This window comes from Cervus elaphus, chromosome 12, assembly GCF_910594005.1.
Source record: "Cervus elaphus chromosome 12, mCerEla1.1, whole genome shotgun sequence".
Taxonomy (NCBI): Eukaryota; Metazoa; Chordata; class Mammalia; order Artiodactyla; family Cervidae; genus Cervus; species Cervus elaphus.
In genome coordinates, this window is record NC_057826.1 from 2,206,311 (window position 1) to 2,229,000 (window position 22,690).

At 43.4% G+C, this 22,690-nt stretch overlaps 1 protein-coding gene across 5 annotated transcripts in view; it reads left to right on the forward strand.

Moving 5' to 3' along the window:
• Window positions 1–2,500: 2,500 nt before the first annotated feature.
• The window catches only part of FOXN3 (forkhead box N3), a 439,226-nt gene continuing 419,036 nt past the window's right edge, over window positions 2,501–22,690 (forward strand). For 2 of the 5 annotated variants that reach the window (XM_043919228.1, XM_043919235.1), the window contains exon 1: window positions 4,320–4,453. The gene's annotated coding sequence lies outside the window, so the exon portion shown is untranslated. Of the gene's footprint in view, window positions 2,786–4,319; window positions 4,454–4,475; window positions 4,687–22,690 lie in introns of those variants that run through there. The other 3 variants (XM_043919231.1, XM_043919236.1, XM_043919230.1) reach the window with 3 other exon arrangements.

Below are 22,690 nucleotides of genomic sequence, written 5' to 3' on the forward strand. Positions count from 1 at the left end.
CTATTTGGGCTTCCCTGGTGGCTAAGATGGTAGAATCCATCTGCAATGCGGGAGACCTGGGTTCAATCCCTGGGTTGGGAAGATCCCCTGGAGAAGGACATGGCCACCCACTCCAGTATTCTTGCCTGGAGAATCCCATGGACAGAGGAGCCTGGCGGGCTACAGTTCACAGGATCGCAAAGAGTCTGACACGACTGAAGCGACTTAGCATGCATGCATCCTTTTGAGGAGTACTGCTCAGGTCATTTTGTAAGTTACCAGCCCACTGGGATTTGCTGATGTACACAGAAGGAATTTAATGCAGGGCATTGCCCTGCAGGAGATGGAGGATCTGAAATGCAAAGAGAGGAAGAAGTTACCAGCAACTAATCTTAGCAGAAAGTCATTCACGTCATTAAGCTGGAGAGTTAACGGGAAGTCTGAGCCAAGGGCTGGGGTCACCTGGCAGAAGCCTTGGTCAGATGCAGTCACGGCCGGAGACGCTGTCAGAGGCAAGAGGGAGGTGAAGAAATTCTCTTAACTTTTCTCCCACCTTCCACTCTTTCTCCAACACTGCTCATGGGCCATATCTAGCTATTAGCCACCTGACCCAGGATTCTGTAAATCTCGGCCTGCAAGAGTCAGCTTCTAGCAAAACAGAGCAGAGCGCGAGGCTGAGACGGGCTCTGAAGTCAAGCTGGTCTAAGACTTTGCACCATGGACCACAGGACCCAGGGCCTGAGGCAGGAGATAGATGAGCCCCACCCCAGAGGGTAAAGCAATTGGAGATTCTTCCCCTATGGACTGAAACTCCAAGACAAGAATAGCAGGACGATTACGGGAGGAGGCTGGGTCCTGCCTAGACCACACAGTTCTCGTTCTTGACGTCAGCAGACCACCCTGACCACACATGCGCAGAAAGGCTCTTTGGAGGCCAAAGGAGACTTATGTCAAGGGATGTTCTACCCAGACGCCTTTTTGGTAAAATCCGTCTTGGCTAAGAGACGCGTGTGCACATGTGGGCGAATCCTGTGCCTGTGTGCTAACTCGTTCAGTCGAGTTTGACTCTTTGTGACCCCGTGGACTGTACCCCACCAGGCTCCTCTGTCCATGGGACTCTTTAGGCAAGAATACTGGAGTTGGTTGCCATTCCCTTCTCCAGGGGATCTTCCCAACCCAGGGACTGAACCCAGGCCTCCTGCATTGAAGGTGGATTCTTTACCATCTGAGCCACGAGGGAAGCTCTGGGGGGATTCTGAGATATACCAGATACAGACTGTGAACCAGGCAAATCCAAAGGATTGGCCAAAGGAAACTCAGAAGAAATACCCTATGAAAGTAATTCAAACTGTCCAAGGGCCCGACTCAGGAGCTCTGCCTCTGAGCTTGCCCATGTGCCTATCCACACACACTATGCTCTTTTCCTCTTAATAAATACTTTGTTTCACCACTTCCTGTCTTTGTGGGAATTCTTTTTGCAAAGCCAAAGGCCCAGGGCTCTTGTCACTGATCACAAGGCTAGTGGCTAGGATCTGGTGCTTCCACCACCACCACCCAGCCCAATCTCTGGCTGGGAACCAAGCCCTGCTCCACGCCGCTGCAGTCCCAGGCCATCCGAGATCACCTGTAACATGGTTTTCCTGCAGCATTTACACCACCGCCCTGCGACTCTTTGCCTGTCTGAGGGCTCTGTATGAGGCATTTTTTATTTTTTATACTCAGAGCCTAGAACAGTACCTTGCTTACAGGTTTTCAACGTGTGAGGTTTCCAGAATAAATGAAAAAATGGTGGTTTCTTCTGACCAGTCCATCTTCTGGTGTGCTGTAGCTTTGAGGAACTGCTCACCACTCGCTTTTCTGTTCAGTTTCTCATCAGCTCCTATTGGTGCTAAGATGACTTTTGGCCTAGCATTTGTTAACATTTGAAGGCCACAGTGGATGGTGTGACTATAATGAGATCTTTTTTTTTTTCAATTTAAAAAAATTTGTTTAAGTCTTTATTGAATTTGGAACAGTACTGCTTATATTTTTGGCTGCAAGGTATGTGGCATCTTAGTTCCCCAACCAGGGATGGAACCCACACCCCCTGCACTGGAAGGCAAAATCTTAACCACTTAACTGCTGGGGAAGTCCCGGGACCAGTTGTCAACAAAGGAGTCAAATGAATTCACTGAGTAGGTTTTGCATTAATCCGTCCAAGGCCATGTCTTCTAAGGACTGCCATGCCTAACCCCTTCCTTATCAGCTGCATAAGAAAAGGAAAGAATCTTTTTTTTAAGAATCAGGTATTTCTGTCTTTTCCGTTAAGTGTCAGCCAGCCCTCACCTGGCTGGTATTTAGGTGGTTTGGGACCCATCATCAGAGAAGTCACATTTCCTTTCGGCGGGGGGGAGGAGGAAGTGGAGTGCCACAAACAGAACTGACTGGTGACTTTCCCAGGGGTGCAGGAGGGCCAAGAAGTCCCGCCCCGCTTGTCAGCAGGTGGGGACAGGATGGCCAGCCTCTCTCCAACAGGCCACCTGGCATCGGAGACTTCTGCGGTTCCAGGGCTCCTGTGGACTTTCAGTGCTGGGGCTGAGGACACCTCACTCCTCCACGTGCCACGCGGAGTCAGCCTGTGATAAGTGTGGAAGGTGTGCGGCTGACAGGGCGCTGCGTGGCCCCAGAGCTCCAGTCTCCAGTCTGCCCGGTGCCCTGGGCGCCACAGGACAGAAACTTGACTGGTCAGCTTTCTCGTGTAGCAGAGATGAAAACCTTTGCAACTAACTTCTTATTTCCATTCTGGTAGATCGCTGCTCTACAACAGGTAAGAAATTGTGACTAGAGGAACCTGTGTTTTGGATGCCTCATTTTCCTTAGTGTTTGTAGAGAAATAGTTGGGAGGCAGGTGGGCACTTGCAAAAGCAGGGATCAGCTGGAAATGCTGGGATCTCAGCTGAGGATCCACCTGCTCTAAGGACCAGCTGTGTGATCTTGGACAAGTCCCTCTACTCTTCAGGACCTCCACTTCCTTGCTTGAAAACCAGGGATTATAGTGTCTGTTTTACCACAGAAGTAGGGTAAAGATTACATGAGATATCTGCCGGAGGACTTTGAAGATGGACAAATGTAACATAGTACAACTATTTCTTTGCCTGGACATCAAGAAGCAGAAAAGGTGCCTTTGATGTTTAATTAATACTGAAAATCTTCCATTACATTTATTTAGCTATAATTGGGAAGGGGGAGGGCAAGAGTAATTTTCGAAGGGACTTTTTGAGCTCCTAAAATAGAAACTCAGAAAACACATATTTGCTTTTCCTTTTGGTGTCAAACCACGGTGCCATTGTTATTAGCAGTTCTGCAGAATTGTGACCTTCAAACTTGGTGATATCAAAGACGGAAAGAAAACTCCCAGTCTTGAAGCCTTTTAAACAGGCTTTTCAAACTAAAGCACTTTTATTTTGAATTAAGAGCTAATAGAATTGGCCTCTTAAATGAGCATTTGCAAGTTTAAAAGTTGCCTTCCAGGTGGGCCGCAAGAAACGAGTGTGCTGAGCGGGTGCTGAAGGCCCTTTGGGGAGCAAATGAGGGAAATCTCTTCTTGTAACAGCCTTTCTGCAGTTAGAGGAATCTAGAACTTACATTTCCCCTAATTGCACATAAACTGATTTCTGTATACATCTAGGGTCATCACTTACTTTCAGTTTAGTGAATTTGTGAATTTTTGCATTTGTTTTAATTTGTAATTAAGTTTCCTCCACGAAGCACACCATATGCCACCATTAATTCTTGCTCGTTGATTTCTTAGGAGATACACGAGTGCATATTCTGATGCAATTTTTGAGGTCTTTTGAAAATCAAATGACTACGTGTTTAGCCATATGGGCCTTTGTTATTTAAAATAGCACATGATAAAGTGATAGCAAAATGCAGAAGGACGTGTTGGGGGAAAATCACTGGAAAACTGTTTAAAACTTAAACACACCATTTTCGATCTTTAAAAAAAATTTTGGGGGGGCGTTATATTTTTGAAGCCTGTCACTCCGGATCCCGCAGGGATCACTCGGTAGACTGTCTCAAGTGCAGCAGGCGAAACTGCGGGCGCCGGGGACCGCCCGGTGCCTGACGCGGGGGCTGCACATGCGAACACCCGCCTCCCGCGCGCTCCGCGGGGCCCCTGCTTTCCTCTCGGCGTCCCGGGCGGGGATCGGACACGCCGCCCGGCGCGCCCGCACCTGCCGCGGCCGCGGCTCGGCCTGCCCGGGGCCGGACGTGCGGCTGCAGGCGGGCGGCGCGCGCTAGGACCCGGCGGGCCCGCGCCCGCGGAGCCGCCGACCCGGGCGGGCGCCGGGCTGGAGCCGGGTTCCGGCCGCGATCGGCGGCAGCTCGGCCCGGAGACGGCGCGGCCCGGCGGCGGGGCCCCCGCGAGTCCAGCGCCGCCGCGGCCCCCCGATGCGGCCGCGAGGAGCCCGGGGCGCGCGGCCGATCGCAGGTAACGACCGGGGGCCCCTCTCCCGCCCCCGCAGCCCCTGCGCTGCTTCGGCATTGTCGCGGGGCGCCCTCGCCGTTCGGGCTCTGCTGCATTTTGGGGGCACCCGGGGCTCTTTCTAAGGTGTCCGTCCCCGTGTCCCAACCTGGTTTCGGATGGATTTATAGCCTGCACTTCACACGGGAGAGATCCGGGGGACGGCGAGTTGCATATTTTTCATTAGTTCTGTCTCAAAAGTAAGTTCATTAAAAAAAAAAAAAGTTTCTCAGGAATGTGTGGATAGTCACTTAAAAAAAAAATAAAATAAAAAAAACCCAGCAGACAAGTGGATAATTTATTAAAATGATCAAATAATTGCAGTAATTCTGTTAATTACTTTCTGAGTCTTTACTTTTGTGGGCTCCCCAAGACATTACTTTTATTTTCAAGGAACTAATGTGTTAAATGTGGAGTTTGGCTGGCAGAGTTTACAGCATTGCTGTCGCAACTGTTTTGCTATCAATTATAAACGGAGTGTCAAATCTGGGGGCAGTTTAAACCTCTTTTCAAATACTGTAACTGGTTATCCTGATATGACATCTACAGACGAGAGTTTCCTTGGAAGGCAGTAAGAATATTTCTCTTTTGGGAGAAGCCTTGTTTGCCGGAGAAAAACCATGATTCCTGGCTGGGAAGGCTGGAGAGACTATTTTTCCTGCTTTGTTTATACTGCCCGATAGACATTTGGAGAAGGGAAAACGCGGTCCTTCTCGGCAGCTTTTCGTGGTGGGATTATTAATTTATTTAATTTATTAGTTTCAATTGGTTGGGCTCCGGGAGCCCTCTGTCACAGGGTGTGCTTAAAGGTGACACATTTGCCAGCAGTTGGGACACAGGATTGCAAATATAAAATGTGCTTCAGCCCCAAGGTCTGATCTGCTGGGAGCTCCCATGTGGAGCTGTCCTGGGCTGGGTGGGACTGGCTCATTGAGGAAAAAGGGAATCATTTTCCTTCACTGAGGAAGACATCCTGTTATATTCCTTTTGTTCCCTGGTTTTCATTGATCGCCTGCCTCTGCCTTAGAGAGGGGAGAGCGCAGAGCTCGGCAGACTGCACAGATGACCCCAGCCCACTCTGCTGTCACACCGATTGGTCAGTTAGATGGAGACTTAGGGAAACAGTCACCCAAGACCATCTTTGAAAATCATGCTGTCATTTCAGAGTAGCCTTCTTGGGCCCAGATTTCTGCAAGGTTGATTTTTAACTCGGGTGCACTTGGCTTGAGACACCTTGGTATTTAGTTTTTTGTTCTTGCTTCTATTCAAATAAAGTAGGCCATTTTGGTGACAAATTTCTTTGCAGACGTCAGCTACTAGCTTGCATTTGTAGACATATCACTTTACAATGCTATCTCGGTGATTTCTGCTTGGGAGTTGTAGAATGCAAAGTTGTCCAACTCAGAATAATTTTTCCTAACCTTTTTTTGGATCTGAAGAGTTAAATATTACCATCGGCGGAGGGGTGCTTAACTGTATCTTTGCTTTGATAATGTAAGTGTCTTGTGCATGTATCATGCACTAAATTTCTAAATTTTAGTCTGTAACAGTGAAAGAAAAAGGCCGTGAAGAGCCAACAATCAAAATCTTTGTGCACTCATAAGATTGTGACGTCTGGTTTGAGGAGAATGCTTTTCAGAGAAAAAGGGCATCCCTCACCTTAAAAGAATGTGAATTGGTAAATGTGAAATGTTCTATATAAGAGGAAAAACATAAGGCTGGTGGACAACTTCATTTGAGGCTTAAAACACCCCAATTAAAGAAAGACAGTCCCAGAAGTTGTTAAATGTATAAACACTTTTCTGATTGGCTTAAAAATTTAGACACAGGAAGTGGATGGTATCTAATAACCCATGAGTAGAGACATGGTTGTCATGGAAACTGAAACGAGTAACCTCCCCCCCACCCCCCAACACACATACACTACCATAACCACCACTTAAAAAAAAAAAAAAAGCCTGCATGTCATCACAGATGCCTGGAGAACATGCTGGCTTCTGTAAGCTTTCCCACAGCATCTGTTGAAACCTGAGACCGTGCCTGTCAAATCAAGGTCATTTTACAACAACAACCAAAAATGCAGTCTCCTGGATTTCATAACTGTGTTTTTATGGAAAGATGTGAGGAAAAGGGCTGAAAGCAAGGGTGAGCACACACGCTTACTACTTTGCATTTTGTTACCTCGAAGTTGCGCCGGGGAAGGCCGAGAAGCATGTATTTGATCACTTAATTGTGGGAGCAAACTGATTCGTGTGTCTGCTCTTTGTGGAGCTGTAAAGACTGTAGGCTGTTACCTGGAGCGGAAGAGTCACGTGGGGACAGTATACTGAAGAGTTTCAGTTTGCAAGAGACTTCGAACTTGAACTGTAGCAATTGAATGTAAAGAACTGTGGCATTTTGGAGCTTTCTCTAAGGCTCCCTGTGCAGGATGGTTGACGAATCTGGTGCTCTGGGTGATAAGGAAGGGTGTTCTCAGTAACTGAGTAGGGGAAGGATACTCCTACACGGAATTAAGAGCTCTTTCAAAACTGCAATTATTATTATTCAGTTAACTTAGAAAAAGTTTCCTTTTCTGTGGTTAGAGAAGAGTGCTTTAATTTTTAGGATAATTGAGAGGCTCCCAGCTCAGGGTTGTGAATATGTTCAGTATCTTGGTGGTGGTTTTAGTGAGGAGAGGAAAGAAAGGGGAAACATCTGGGGATCTCCCCCTTTCACTTTGCTAAGCAAGACGTTAGCCAAGGAGGCTGAATTGTGACTTTGGGGGACAACATTGAAGCTTGTAAATATATAGCCAGTACATTTCTTATATGTTTTCTAATCTTGTCCATGGTGGTCTTTAAATTTTGAAGTGCTTGATATTCATTTAGAAATATCCTTCTTACAGTCATGATGATTTATAGCTTTGTGTTGCTTAATCTTAATTGAAAATGGTCAATTTTAATCTCAATTAACTAACACTTTGATCTTTTTAAAAAACAAGCAGAAAATTTCCCTTGTTTTCATCAACTAATTGCATAGAGGGGGAGCAGGGAGAGGAGGTGGAAAGAATCATAAATGTACTGTAATATTTACTTACTACCCTGCATCTGGGCTTCTCTTGTGGCTCAGCTGGTAAAGAATCCGCCTGCAATATGGGAGACCTGGGTTTGATCCCTGGATTGGGAAGATCCCCTGGAGAAGGGAAAGGCTACCCACTCCAGTGTTCTGCCCTGGAGAATTCCATGGACTGTATAGTCCATGGGGGTCGCAAAGAGTCAGACATGACTGAGCGACTCTCACTTCACTTCTCTTCACCCTGCATCTATGTCCTAGGAGATATAGACATTAGAAGCAATACAGCATCACTGGGGGTGATTTAGCATGTATTTCATGATCCCATGTGGTCAGATGTTTAACTAATTGAGATTTGGTGAAAAAGATTAACCTTAATGGCATAACTGTTCTCTTTAGCAAAGGATTTCCTGTAAGGAGCTTTCTTATCTTCAGCTATGTTCATTGGCAGGAAACTTGTCAGTTGCTTGTTTTTACAAACTGAAGGAAATGAATGGGATTTGTTGGTTTCAAGAATCTGCCTTCATGCTCCATGGTCTGTCAAGGAGTTTGCTCAGAACGTTTCGTTTTTAAATGGACTGTTGAGGAGTACAATTAAATTACTTCAGATCTTTGGCATTTCTGTTCATTTATTTTTGGCTTTGAGGTTAGAAAAATTGATCATTATCCTGCTATGTACAACTTATTTGACCAACACACGTTAACAAGATGTTCAGTAAAATTCCAGTTCATTTTCAGTTGTCAGATATATAGACATTGACCGAAGTTGGCGTTTTTTGATGACTATGCCAAATTTCTAATAATTAGCCCAGAGTACCAATCAAATGCCAGGTTTGTGGAGAGGTAAAGGGAACGAGGCCACTTCATTCCTCTCTTGGCTTGTAACAGCAGAATCCGTAAAGATTAAATGTCAGGTGTATGCCTCCGTTGCAGACGGTTTACTGGGAGAGTTGGAATTTGAGGCAGGGGTATAGTCAAAGCCAGGCTAGAGTCTATATGAGAAAAGCAAATCTTCACCTTGAAAAGATTTGTTGTGCAAACCTCCAGATTAATTTTTGAGTATTATAAATAAATATATTTAGTAGTTTCAATTCATGTTTCAAAGTTTGAAAGAGGAAACAGGCAGAGGTTCTTTAGAGGCAAAGAAGCACATAAACCTCCATTCGAAGGGGGTGGCCTGGGGAGGGCGTTAAGAGAGCCTTAGGGAGGGCTTGTTGCAGTGGTTTTCACACATTTTTGAAGACATCGTTTTGGTTTTATATTCAGCACCAAATGGAATCTTAGGCAAGACCCTAATATGTGAGTGGGATAAAAAGAGAAGTGCTTTGGCGGGAACCCAGCGCCAGGAGCCCCGAGTCCATGGTCCTCTCCTGGGCTGTGCCCTAGGAGCCTAGGACCCCTGTGAGCTGTTGGGAAACCACTGCTTTTAAAGTGCCCCAGGTCGTCTCTAAGGAAGGCCCCGGGGGAATTGCCTGCAGAGTCCTGGAACTTCTGAGATGAGGAGAGAACCAACTTCTGCCCTGACAATTGCAGAGGGCGCCAGTGCCCAGGGAGCAAACGCGAGCCGGACAGCGGCTCCGCTGAGCCGTTCGGCGTGGAGCCGGCCTGCACAAGCCCTGCACAAGCCTGCTTGTGTCAGCGACGAGGGGCCGGCAGGGGAGGTTTGTGAAGGGCCTCCTTGCCTAGACGTGACGGGGCCGGCGTGGAGGTGTTTGAGACGAGTGGATTCTCATCGTCCTGGACGGTGGACTGATTCTGGTGCCACCTCAGGATCTGTTATATCACTGTTCCTCAATTTGTCAGTGAAGATGGTTTCGTATTAAGTGTCACTCATGAAATGAAGGTTTGCCAAGCTGTGTAATCTGCCTGGCAGTCACAGTGGTGTTTTGAGTGTTGAGGAAAATGATAACACGCGGATGATATTTGAATATCATCAAATATTCTCTGATTGTCTCTTCTGTTATGAGATTTACTGAAATGGCAGTGTTGGGTCCCCCTTTTTCCATCCCAGAGGTCATGAATACTAAGGTTTCTAGGGGTGATGGACGGAGGGATCCCTTTCCCTTCCACGAATTTTGACAACTCCGTGATTCTCACGCACGTCGTGGCGGAAGGAAGGAGCAGAGACGGCAGGCTGAGTAGCCCTATGCTTCTCCGGGCGCAGCAGACCTCCCTGCATTGCTTCTTGGGGGCTGCACAGTTTACATGAGTAGAAGGCGTAGCCTCCTGTCCGACTCTTTGTGACCCTGTGGACCACAGCCCGCCAGCCTCCTCTGTCCATGGGATTCTCCAGGCAAGAATACTGGGGTGGGTAGCCGTTCCTTCTCCAGGGGATCTTCCCAACCCAGGGATCGAACCCGGATCTCCCGCATTGCAGGCAGACTCTTGACTGTCTGAGCTGCCAGGGAAGCCCCTCCCGTCTGCAGGCTCCTCCTATTAGTTCCACTGTGCTTCTGTTCCCTGCGTGGGGTCGGAAGGGCGATCAAAGTCATCGATATTCTGGGAAGCCACAGACCTTCCAACAATTTGTGCTGCAGCTTTTTCTTTTTTTAAAGAAGATGTTTCCTCTAGAGAGATGAAGCTGGTATAGGCACAAAATAGTTGGCTGTGGTGGCAGATAAAATGATTGTGTTTAACTTTTGTTTGTTGAATTGAGTTGAATAAAGGTTTTCACGTGTGGGCTGTGGAAACCTGTCTTATTCCTTCTCCCACCTGCATTTCAAAGAAGAAGGAGTGTGTCCCGTCATAGAAAACGAATGGAGCTGTCCCGGGGCGTGTTCATAGCCGCAGCCCAGGGATCCTCCTCCAGTGAGCGTTTACTCGCCAGTGCCCTTGGGGACGTTGTTTTGGAACTCAAAGCTGTCCAGTTACCGCGGCCTTGCTGAAGTTGGTAATGGAGGACTCTAAGCATTAGTGTGTGTTCGTTGCCTTTGCAGACGGCACTTTATCTTAAAATTCAGTTCAGTTCAGTGGCTCAGTCATGTCTGACTCTTTGTGACCCCATGGACTGCAGCATGCCAGGCCTCCCTGTCCATCACCAACTCCCGGAGTTTACCCAAACCCATGTCCATTGAGTCGGTGATGCCATCCAACCATCTCATCCTCTGTCGTCCCCTTCTCCTCCTGCCTTCAATCTTTCCAAAACATCTTAAAATTCAGACAGTAGCAAATCCTACTTGAAGAGACAATTTTTAGTATATTATACAAGGTTACATTTTAGGTAACCTCAGATATCTCTTTAAACTCTGAAATGTTCTGACTTGGCAAACTTAACATTTTTGCAGCCTTTAAAATGAAAACAGTTACCATTTAATGACTAGTTAACACTTTCACTTTTTAAATAATGGCTCTAAATTAAGACTGTCATATGGTTTCATGGGACTGGAGTTAGCATTTAGAATGGTCTCGAAAAGAAGTAAGTTACTCATGTTAAGTTTGGCAGTATTGGATAATACAGAAAAATCACCTCAAATCGGTAAGGGCTTTTCATTTATCAGGTGCTGACCCAATTGATTCTTATGATAATCTAGTATTAATATAATGTTACTACTACTAAGAAATAATGATAATATGCATTCACGTGCTGTTTTACAGATGAAGAGACCAAGGTCACTATGTTTCCAGGGCCAAAACCCTCCGGTAGCCACCTCGCTCTCACCCCCAGGCCCCCTGACTCCGAGCTGCAGGCATCTTCTAGCCCACTGGCTCCCTCACGCCTGCTCCTCTGTGTCTCTTCCAGGGCTGATCCTTGAGAGCTCCGTCCATGCTTGAGACGGAGTCTCCTCCTGGGAAAAAATGGCAGGGGTGGCGGTGGGGTAATATTTGTTCTGATTTTGGCAAGAAGTAGGGTTTTACTTCTTGATGTTCTGTATTCCCACATCTTCCGACCATTACAGATGGGAGGAACATTTTAGCTCCCTTGTCAGAGGTTATCTTCCTTAATCCGTCTTCATCGTTTGAATTTCCCTTCATGCGTCCCTGAGCACATTCACCGAGTTGGTAAACAAAAGGCTCTTACCGCAGGGATATGATTTTCCTGAATTACCCAAATATTACATTTAGAATTTCTCTTGGTGGCATCCATAAAGACAGATTTCCTAGACAACGTTCTCTTTTATTGTTGTTGAGCCACTCAGTCGTGTCTGATTCTCTGTGACCCCGTGGACTGCATCACGCCAGGTTCCCCTGTCCTTCACTGTCTTTTTTAATTCACACGAACTGCTTAAAACATTCCAACATGCAAATATGGGGATATTTCCTTTATTTATTTTGGGATGAAAAAAAAAACTGGCTTAAATTGTCAGATTAAGAGGGTGTTGGCTATCTCCTTCTTGGGACATCCTTACCCACAAGTTGTACAAACTCCACATGTGTTTATAGAGACCAAGCAAAACTGGGTTAGTCTGATTTCCTCATCTAAGCAAGGAGCTCTGCTTTTCTGCTAGCAAACAGGAAACGTGACAAGTTAAATCTTCACCAGGCATCCCACTTGGCCTGGTATGTATGTGACTGGTTGGAACTCGAAATGGAACCGATGTGGACATTTTCAATAACGATGCAGTTGCCTGGCATTTTCCAGTTCTCTTGAAGATTTCAGGTGAGTGGTCAGTAACTAGTTCATACTTCACATGCAGGCTCTCACAGATTTTGCCTGTGAAATCATTTTAAAGCATTGATCTAGGGACATGCCCAAGATATATCTGTGCCAGTCTGGGGAAACGAATTGTACACCCATTCATTGAATGAACAGTTAGTGAGTGACCGCTGCACCCCGGGGACTTTGCTCTGCGGTAGGGGTGTTCAGGGGATGCGGTCGCTGGCAGAGTCTGCCATCCGTTGCCTAACGGACTGGCTTCTTAAACTGGGAGTATCCCCCAGCGTGGCCCTTGTGAAGTTCGTGTTCTAAACTGATCTTGACGGACGCAAGTGGTACCCTCCCTGAGTTCCTCTGCAGGTATAAATGCCTGTTTTAGTTTCACAGTTGTCCGTGCCAGGAGAATTCCAGGGTGGGTAGTTTATCTGGGAGACGACCCCAGGAAGTGGGGGGGAGGTGGGCCACCAGTGGGGGGCGGTCCATTCTTCCCGCCCTAAACCCTGACCCCAGCCCTGGCTACGGTGTTTCGTGGGCCGTGTGTCTCATTTGTCGCCAGGGTTCCTTGCTGCTGTCTTTGAAATCCACCTCGTGGTCCCCTCCTCATCTTGAGTTTTGGTGTCTGACTCTGAGAATATGGCCGGCAACCTGCTGGGGGTTCTGTCCCTCCTGACTCCTTCCCTTCTTCCGTCCTGCTGAAGACCTCTGTCCCTAAACTGCTCGCAAGAGGGGCGTTAGGCTTCTTCTCCCTCCTCTTTCTAAGGCTTCGGATGCTGGAGGGCTGTGGGCACAAGGCCACCCCTCTGTCCTCAGAGGTACCTCCTCTATCAAGAGGCAGAATCCCCCAGGGAGAAGTCAGACAAGCAGTCTGCACTGTCTTCTTATCTGCTTTCTCTTTGCCATCATTCACTGGACTCAGGAAGGGGTGGGCTCTTCTTTCACTTCCCCTCCACCATCCCATCCTTCCACCAGCCAGACAGAAAGATTAGGGACTTCACTGTCCCTCATGGGTGAAGGCAGCATCTCCTACTGTCTGCAGGTCTGTTCTCTGAGCTGGGTCCTCCGGACTCCTGTAAAGGGTGAAAATCCCATCCCTGACTTTCAAGGCTGTGGAATTTCTGCCTGTGGCAGAGTCTACTAGCTTCCAACATATGTCCGTTAACTACCTTGTTTCTAAGACTCCCTTGCAGCTAAGAATGGCAGAATTCTTTCTGCTTGGATGTAAGTAGATGTGAAGTGTATTGTTTCTGGCTTGTATTGTTTTTCTTTATAATGTTGCCACATACTTTTTTATTGTGAAAATGCATATGGTTTAGTTGTGCATGCTTTCATGTAAATGGAAACATTATGCATGTATACACACAAATGCACACCATTTATAATATATATGGATATAGATGTGTATATTTAAATATATATGTAAACATATGCTGTGTGTGTATTTGTCTGTGGTTGCATTTGTAGACAGATGGTTTTTTAAGCAAGTACACCTATGTAACCAGCACCTATACTAAAAAAAATAGAATGTTAGCTTCACCCAAGAAGTCCCCTCATGGCCCTGAGCCACCATCTTTTGTAAGATGACCACTATCCTAATTTGATGTACTTTTTTAGCTGAGAAAAGTGTGTTGAAAATCTGTTACTAAGATGATAGATGATGATTTTTTTCTTGACATATTTTGAAGTTACACTATTTGGTGTGTACACATTTAGAATTCTTGCACCTTCTTGGAGATTTGAATGTTTTTATTATTATGAAGTAGCACACTTTATTTCTCACAGCAGTTTTGTCTTAAAGTGTATTTTGTGTGGCATCTGTGGGATATAATCGGCTTCTTTGTTGTTAGTTTTTCCTATTAGGTTTCCGTTCTTTTTTTTTTTTCAGACTCTCCACGTCCTGTGTTGTACTTTTAAATGCTTTCATTTATTTGCTCATCTTTGGCTGTGCTGGCCCTTGGTGGCCGCCAGGCTTTTCTCCAGGTGCAGCGGGTGGGGTCTGCTCTCTACTCGCCAGGCGGGGGCCTCTCATGGTGTGGCTTCTCTTGCTGTGAAACACCGGCTCTAGGGCTCCTGGGCGCCAGGAGCTGCGTTGCGTAGGTTCAGCAGTTGCGGCTCCCGGGCTCTGGAGCACAGGCTCCATGGTTGTGGTTCAAGGGCTTAGCCGCCCTGCGGCATGTGGGATCTTCCTGGACTAGGGATCAAACCCACGTCTCCTGCGCTGGCAGGCAGATTCCACCAGGGAAGCCCTATGTCCTATATTTTAGATGCATCTTTTATAAATGACATAATGCTGGATCTTTTTGTGAAGTCTGTAATATCTCTTGAATGAATTATATAATCCATTTATATTTGTTGCAATTTCAGATTTATTTCATTGTATTCCTTCATGTTATTTCATTCTTTCAATTTGTCCTACCTCTTCATGTTTCTTTTTCTTTCATTTCTTCTCTTCTATTGAGTTGACTTTTTCCCTTATTTCATATATTATGCTATAGTAGTTTGGAAGGTTTACACTCTATTTCTTTCAGTGCTTCTCTAGACATTTCAGCATGCATACTTAAGAGTTTGAAGGGAATCAGTATCTTTCCTCTCCTCGTAAACAATGCAGGGACTTTAGATCATTCAATTCCAGTCATTATGACCCCTCGGCCCCCTCCCCTGCTAGCTTGGGTCCCATTTTTCACGCAGTGCTTTAGTTCTGTGTTTTTATTTTAGCCTTGTAGGTTAGATGTTGTCATTTTACAGTATAAATGTTTCTTCAGATTTACCCACATATTTACTACGTTCTGTGCTCGTGGTTCCTTCCCCGACTTGTGCCCTCCCTTCCCTGCCGTTATTTCTCTTCATAGATTTCATTAAGTGAGATTTCATTAAGTGAGAATCAGTTGAAGGAGACCTATTTTGCCTGTTGTTTGTTGGAAAATTCTAATTCATTCCCTTCTTTTTTTTTTCCTCTCTCCCTTAAATTATAGTTTTGCTAGGTATAAAATATATTTTTGTTAGGTGTAAAATTCAGCTTAGGGCTTCCCTGGGGCTCCGTGGTACAGAATCCTCCTGCCAGTGCAAGACACACAGGTTCGGTCCCTGAGCCAGGAAGACCCCACATGCCGTGGAGTAACTGAGTTTGTGTACTGCAGCTATTCAGCCTGTGCCCCAGAGCCCCAGCTGCGGACGCCTGTAACCCCTGAGCCTGTGCTCGGCCACAAAAAGAAGATGCGCCGCGGTGAGAAGCCTGGGCGCTGCAACTAGAGAAAAGACTCAACGTGGCCAAAAATAAATGAATAAAATAAAATTATTTTTTAAAAATTCTGGTTATCTCTCAACATGTTAACGATGTTCCATTGTTTTCTGTCTTCTGCTGCTAGGAAATCAATACTAAATCTAATTCCCACTTGTCTTCAAAGGTATTCTGTTTTCAAAAGTACAGTATGGCTGCTTTGAAGATATTCTTTTTGTCTTTGGCATTCTTCAGTTTTATTATAAAGTGTCTATAGATGTGAATTTCTTTTTTTATGTATTTATTTTGCTTAGGATTTTTTGTTTGCTTTGTGAATTTGTGGACTGATTTCTTTCATCAGTTCAAGAAGATTCTCAGAGAACTGTCCCTGTTGTGTAGGTTTTTTTTCCTATTTTTGAATTTTAGATTAGGTACATGTTAGACTTCAGTGGTCTTCTCTGTGTTTTAACCTCTTTTTTCACATTTTCTGTCTCTATATTTTTATGTGCTACAGTTGACAGGTTTTTCAGTCTTTTTCATTTTCTGTATCTAATCTAGCTCATCTTGCGCACAGTTTACATACTTGTTTCCTTCTATTATATATACATATGTTTTTTCTACTATATTTTTAATTTTATATTGTGTGTCTGATAATTTTTAGACTTTTGAGAAACTGAAATAGAGTTGATGTACAATATTATGTCCATTGATCACTTTAAAATTTGAAGTCCGTAGGTTCAGTTCTACTATGTCATTTCTGTTAGTTGTTGATGATGCTTTTTCTTATACATGTGTCTATTTGTGATTTTTATTTTACTTTGTTTTATTTTACTGTGACTTTATTTTTTTAATTTGATTTTTTAATTGAAGTAGATTTGATTTACAGTGTTGTGTCAGTTACTCCTGCACAGCAAACTGATTCAGTGACACACACATATACACATACACACGCATGTACACACATGCACACACATACACACATATACACACACATGTACACACATACACACACACATACACACATATACACACACCTATGTGCACACACACATACACACATATACACACATACACACATAGGCACACACATACACACACGCATAAATACACATACACATATACACACACATATACATATACACACACGTATACACACACATACATTCTTTTATGTTCTTTCCCATTATGGTTTATTATAAAATATTGAATATGGTTCTGTTTCTGTTTTGTAGGTAGGTTCATTTGTATGTATGTAACCTTACTATTATTATTTTTTGAGACTTTACTGGTGGGAATTATTTGAGGTATGAATTGAAGGTGAGTTTCCCTAGATTTTGCATTGTTTCTCCTGAGTGCCGGGGTTTATCACCAATTTGTAAAGCAAGGACTTAGAAATTCTCAACTGGAGGTTTGGGGGCCAGCCACACAATCCGTTCATACTCAAAGCCCATGTGAGGATTGTCTGTGGTTACAAATTTTTAGTAAAACTTTCTCCCCTCTGCTCAGCACTAATTTTTGAGACAGGTAGTTCTGGTAGCCTTTTGGAGCCCTGTCGTTGGTGGGCCCTGACTTTGTCAGAGCCAACAAATTTATTTGCTGTTCCCTATGCCTTGCTGACTTATAAAAATAGAAGCTCAAGTTCTCCCAGTTTGTTAAAGCCTTTAATGGGAAAGCTGATAAAAGTATTATGCAGTGAGTGGACCTCATTTTCCTATCAGATTATAAATACATTTCAAACTATTTTTCAAGAAATATTTTGTCCAGCATTTTTGCTTGTTTTCATAGGATTTGAGAGGTATCTATTCTGCCATACTACCAGAAAAGGAACCTCCAATCTTTCTCTTTGTTTTCCTTATTTAATAATCCGAGTAGTCCCTGAAACATATGAATGCATCTAGGCTACCAGGGTGAAAATCATATGTGCAAAAAACAGTCAAGGAAAAGCACAGTGATTATTTTCAAAATATTACCTTCTAACACATAGTCTAGGGTAATTAGGCCATAACTTGTATCAGTTGAGGTAACACTTGAGTGCGCGTTTGGTCACTAAGTAGTGTCCAACCCTTGGTGACCCCATGGATGGTAGCCCCCCAGCCTCCGCTGTCCATGGGATTCTCCTGGCAAGAAGACTGGAGTGGGCTGCCATGCCCTCCTCCAGGGGTCTTCCCCACGCAGGGTTCAAACCCACATCTCCTGCATTGTAGGCAGATTCTTTACCACTGAGCCACTTGGGAAGCCTGGGGTAACACGAGTTGCTTCAATGAATCCAACATACTGCAATGGATCAAAACAATGGATGTTGGTTCCTTGCGTGTCCAAAGTGGGTGTCCTGTTAGAGGATGGCTCTCCTCCGGGTGGCGGGTGGGGAGCGAGGCGCTTTCCTTCCTGTGGCTCCGCCGTTGTCAGTCTGTGGCTCCCAAGGTCATTGTGCTTATTGGGACCACACTGGCCCAAAAGGAAAGAATGCGAAACTCACGAGTGACGTGTTTCCACCGGCCAGTCCTAGATGTGGCACGGTCCACTTCCCTCCCCATTCTGTTAAGCTAACACTAAGTGAGATTGCCACATCTGTCTGCAGGGAGGGGTTGTTGAGAAAAGTAGTCTGGATGTGTGTCTAGGACAAAGAAGAAACAGCTTTAACATGGATAAGTAACCGGTGTGTGTCTGTTCCGTACTTTCTCTCAGAACTTCAGCCCAGCCTGATTTCTCACTGCTCCTGCTTCCCTTATAACCAGCGCCACCAGGTTTCGGATCTAATTATCCCGAAGCACATCATGTTTGTGTAGTTTAAACCCCCCACTGCACAGTAACTTCCTTGAAGGTGTGAACTTTGTTCACAGCTTTTGAAACTGTCTGCTGCTGCTTAGGTTTGAACACCCTATATTTTCTATAAAAAAAAAACAAACCTCTGAATAAAAGGAGAAGTTTCTTGTTTTAATGTATTTAGGGATGCAGCACTGTGGTCCGCTGTTTATTCATTATGTGATTCCTTCAGCTTTTCTTCTTAGATTTGAAACGTGTCAAAATAAAAATTTGGAGAAAAATAAAAAGCCATGGAGTTTGGAGGGGACACTGCAAGCAACAGTGGCATTTCCACGGGGGAATCAGTTTAATCTGTCTTGGTTGTTTGTCCTGTAGTGTTGAGATCAGCCTTTTCAGCTCTTTCTGGGTTGTGATGAGAATTCATTCAGTCATTCTGGAAATATTTCTTGAGGTCTAGGGAGTGCTGGATATTGTGGAGAGGCAGGGCATTGGAAGATGAGCAATACAGATAAGACTCTGCTGTGGAAGGGGTTGGATGACTGCTTTGAGTGGAGAAAGACTTTTTCTGTTGACTTTGTGATTGATACAGTGACGGTGAGGTTCTAGTTATTTGTATGATGTGGAAGAGAGAAAAGGGCTTGGGGCCGTCTCAAGCCCTTAAGTAGAGACCTTACCCTCCTTTTTCCTTTGGTTTTGGATCTTGCTTAAGGAGGCCAACCTTTCTCCAGATAGTATTTAATAGCAGGCAGAGGAACTTCGCACTTGAATATTTTTCAGAGCCACAGATCATCTCAGCTGGGTTATTGGCCTCAGCATTACTCTCTCCTTGAGTTTCACTCATTACTTTGTTGTTAGGCTCAATGTTTTCAATGCTTCGCTTTTATTTTTCGTTGCTATTGGTTTTAGTAGATGAGAATGACATATGGACCTGAGTTAAATTGTTGGAAGGATGATTTGTTTTCTTTTCATTGAGTAGTTTTCTTTCTCTACTGCAGGGCACTGTGCATGGGAAAATACATGGACATCTTTGTAACTCTAATCTATTATCCACCTGCTCGGGTGCAAACACAATGCCTGTGCCAAATTACTTTATATACTTGATAAAGCCTGTGTTTTGGAAAAATGTTGGGGTGTTTATATACAAAACATTGTTTTGAATCAAGCCATCTAAAATATGCAGATGAAGAAAAGGAAGTGTAATCTGAATAGCATCATCAAAATTCCAGGAAGGGTCAGGCTGCAAAATACAAGATGTGGTGCGCCTGTAATTGGGTATCGGCCATGTTTTATTCGGTTGAGCAGCTCCTTGGGCTTAGCTCTGGCACTGGTCAGAGAGAAAGCTTTCCAGCCCAGAGGAGTTCGCTTTAGAAGATGACTCGGTGGATAATCTCGCTCTTTCAAAAGCCAAGGCAGAGCTAGCCCTTCACTTGTTAGCGTTGTTTCCTCCATGGAATAGGGCGTGGAGATTCTGGCCAATGAGAGCAGCGTACGGATGGCGGGGTGGGGGATGCAGTACACTGCACTCTTTTTGGAAATTATGTCCATTTTCTTCTCAGCTTCTAAAGCTCCTCTTATCTTTTTAGAAAAAATTCTCTGTTCTTTGGAAGAGTTTCCAATACTACTCTTTTGGAGGTACCAAGTCTCAGCCAAGGACATTAATTTATAGAGCCCATGAACTTGCAGGCTGGGTGGAATAGTTAACTCCTTCTACCGATACAATGAGCTACTGAATGGTATCGTCCCACATTGAGCAAGGCCTCATTTGTATCCTTAATGTCAAATATTCTGTCAATACAAAGGGAAGGGACAAGACCTCCACATTCTTGATATGGCCAATGTGAATTTTAAATTGATCTATATATTTTAAGCAAAATACTCCATGTATTATTATTATTGGGGTGCCCATATATCTTGATTTGTTTGTGGTGGTTTGGGTTTGTGCCTACTATCCCAATGCAATCACTAATACTGCTTCCTTTCATTTTCAAAAACATCCTGATTATTTATATGATAAATTATGATCATCTTATAACGGTAGTCAGTATGTCTAGCAATAGTAGATCAAGTTTGTTTAGATCAACTCTTCTGCTGAGAAAAGCTGCTTAAAAATTGAAAACAAAAATCAGTTTTAGAGGTATTGGAGAACCATCAAGGCCATGAGGAATTGCAGAGCTAAGATTTGGGGGGAGGAAAGTCCCCTCTAAGAGGTGAGCCCAGCTTTTGCATTTTCTTTAAGGCAAGGATCAGTTCCAAAAGTAGCCGTTGAGAGACTAAAAGCTTAGAGCTTCCAACAAGCTCATGGGGCTGGGGACATGTCCTCAAGTTCTGCCGAGGAGCAGAGACCCAGCGAACAACCTCAGCTTTCGTTTGGAACCCTGAATCAAGATGAGCCAGAAATAGAAAAACTCTCACAGGGACTGAAGCCAAAAATAAAATATTTTCAGATTAGTGTCACTAGCTTAGAAGCCTGCCAGAAGCAAAAGCAAAAATCCTCTCTGGAGGAAGATACATCTTCCAGAGCCTCATGTTCACTAGAGTTTTTCATGTACTATATCTGTCAACCAATGAAAAACAACTGGGTATATGAGAAAATAAGACATAATAAAAAACCAAGAAAAAAATCTGACAAATAAGATGTATCTACAAGGGATCCAGATAGTGAATTAATCAGATATAGACTCTAAAATAACTGTGATTAATATATACAAAGAATTAAAAGATAAGATTTAAAAATTTGCCAGAGAACTGAAAATTATAAATAAGAACCTAGACATGAAGGATATAGTTACTGAAGTTAAATAGATGAGCTCTGGGGGGTGATGGAAATGCTGTGAGACTGGACCATAGTGATAGCGATGCTTGCATGACTGAACTAATGTACTAAGATCATTGAATAGACATTTATAGTAGGTGCATTTTTATGGTAGGAAGATTATACTTTAATAAAGCTGCTAGAATAAATGTAGTTGAACAGAGAGTTAGTGAACTAGAATATAAGGCAGAAGAAAATACCCAAATGATGCACAGAGAGGCAAAATGATAGGAATTTGGAAGACTTGTGAAATATAGAAGAAAGGCCTTATATACAAGTAATTGGAGTTTCAGTAGGTGGGGAGAGAGAAAATGGAAAAGGAGAAATAATTGGGGAAATGACTGAGAATTATCCAAAACCAGTGAATGGCCCAGAGCTGCTCAAGAAGGTCTGGGATACCAAGCAGGGTCAGTGTAAAGAAATCTCACCCAGAACAACACAGGACAGTTTCTGAAAATAAAAATGGAGAAAAGCTGAAAAGCGGTCAGTGTTGGAGGAGTGGGTATCTCTTGTCTTCAAAGGAGCATCAACAAGTAAAAATAACAGAAGTCAAAAGGGAATGGATGATTCCTTCAAGTTGCTGAAAGAAAACAACTGTCAATCTTAAGTTCTGTATCTACCTAAAAGATTCTTCAGAAATGAATAAAAAACTAAAAATATTTAAGAAAATTATTATGAGCACATCTGTCCTGAAGGAAATACTAAAAAGCATCCTTTGGGCAGAAGGAAAATTATCCCAGATCAAAGCTCAGAGATAAAGGAAGGAATGAAGAATAACAGAGATAATAATTAGTTAAATATGAATAAATGCTAGCCATACAAAGTAACAATAATTTTGTCTTGTGGAATTTAAAATATATAGAGAATAAATACATATGATCAAAGTAGAACTCAAGTCTGGACAAATTAATGAAATTAAATTGTTCCAAAGCTCTTATATTGTAAAGGAAGTGATAAAAACTAATTAATATTAGCCATTAATAAGGGATCATGTTTTTTAACTCTGGATAATCTTTAAAAGAATGATGAAGGAATATATAAATAATAAGCTAAGAAGAGGGGAAAATAGGATAGTAAAAATCACTCAATTCAACAGAAGGTGGAAAATGGGGAAAAAGGATCCTAGACTAGATTAAGACAAATAAAAACTAGTAGATTTAGCCCCAAATATATCAGCAATTTTATTAAATATAAGCTGAGTAAATAATTAAATGTCAAAGATTATTAGATTGAATTTTTTAAAAACCTATATACTGCTCTAAAGATACATTCATTATTTAAAAATATACAGAAGGGTCAAATATAAGAGGATGTAAAAAGATATGCTATGCAAACACTAGCCAAAAGAAAGATTCTATAGCTAAATTAATGTCAGATAAAGTAGACTCTCTAATAGGTAAGAAGTGTTGTCAGTGATGAAGAAAGATATTTCATGATGAAAAAGATTCAATTTGCCAGGAAAATGAAATATTTCTAAATCTACGTGCATTTTTAAAATACACACACATACAGTCACATTCACATAGTTACACAAGGAGAAATAGATATTGATATAGTTAGAAATTTTAACATATCTCTCCTAGTAATTGCTACAATGAGCAGACAGTAAAATTCAGTTAGGATTATAGACAGTTTGAACAAAGTTAATTAACAGACCTGATCTAATTATAAAACAGTGCATTTGACAAACATAAAATACTCATTTCTTTCAAGACACAGAAGATATTTTTCGACATTGCTCATAATCTGAGTCATTATGCAACTCAGCAA